The 1199-nt window shown below is 48.4% G+C and overlaps 1 pseudogene; it reads left to right on the top strand.

Annotated features, from left to right (window-relative positions):
• Window positions 1-296: 296 nt before the first annotated feature.
• Window positions 297-938, top strand: LOC109396119 (acidic leucine-rich nuclear phosphoprotein 32 family member B pseudogene; annotated as a pseudogene).
• Window positions 939-1199: the final 261 nt, after the last annotated feature.

Here is a 1199-nt window from a genome sequence, read left to right as displayed (position 1 = left end):
GGGCAGTGTCACTGGCCCTCATATGTGGGATCCGAACTGGGGCTCTCTGGCGTCCCAAGCCAGTTCTTAACCAACGCGCCACTCAGCCGGCCCTCCTTGAATATTTTTACAATAGTGGGGCCAGCATTGCGCTCCAGCCTCCTTTCTGTCCCTGGTTTCTGCCCACTCCGGTGGGTAACTTGGCTCCGGGGCTCTGCTCACCGCCCGGGACAAGGTCCGGCCCCTGCCCCAGCAGACCCCTTTGGACAGCCTCCCCGCGGAAAGTTAAGTTTGAAGAGGGACACGTGGACATGAAGAAGGGATCCACCTGGAGCTGAGGAACCTGTTCAAGAACCTGTCCTTTTAACTTGCAAATCAAAGGATGGGAAAATTGAGGGCATAACAGCTGAATCCGTGAATTTAAGAGTTCCTCAGTTTAATAAATGTAGACTTGATTTCCATTTCAAATCTCCTCAAACTACCTACATGGAAAAATGTAGTGACAATAGAATCTTGGGAGGTCTGGACAGGTCAGCAGAAAGACTTCCAAATCTCACGCATCTGAACTGGAAGTAAACTGAAAGGTATCGGCACCATGGAACCTTTGAAAAGTTAGAATATCTGAAAAGCCTGGATCCGTTTAACTGGGAGGTTACTAACCTGAATGACTAGCGAGTGACTTCAGGTTCCTGCCTCAGCTGACCTACCTGGATGGCGGTGACCCAGAGGATGGAGAGGCGGCTGACTCAGACGCCGAGGTGAATGGTGTGGAGGAGGGAGAGGGGGGTAAAGAAGGAGAAGATGAGGAGGAGTTTGATGACAAAGGTGACGCCAGTGGGGAGGAAAAAGAATTTGGACATGGTGGGGAAGTTGACGAACAGGATGAAGGTGAAGAGGAGGAAGAAGGTGGGAAAGGTGAAAAGAGGAAGAGAGAAACAGATGAAGGAAGAGATGATTAAGACCCCAAATTACCTGCAAAACAAAACAAACAAACAAAAACTAGCATTGGTTGGACAGCTGTATGGATTTAGTAGCATTTTTTGTTTGTTTGTTTATTTATTTATTTATTTTTGTAAAGGGAGTTGTCATACAAACCCCAGGGACACCCACCTCCCCAAGAGCCAAAGAAAAGTTCCTGTGCCATCCGGCTTTCCTCCTTTTAGTCCCTCTTGGAAATCCCCACCAGGCTTGGGGACTTCACCTCAACAAAATTTAAAGTG

Source organism: Hipposideros armiger, unplaced genomic scaffold (genome assembly GCF_001890085.2).
Source record: "Hipposideros armiger isolate ML-2016 unplaced genomic scaffold, ASM189008v1 scaffold_503, whole genome shotgun sequence".
In the NCBI taxonomy this organism is placed as follows: Eukaryota; Metazoa; Chordata; class Mammalia; order Chiroptera; family Hipposideridae; genus Hipposideros; species Hipposideros armiger.
This window is presented reverse-complemented; position numbering and strand designations above follow the sequence as displayed.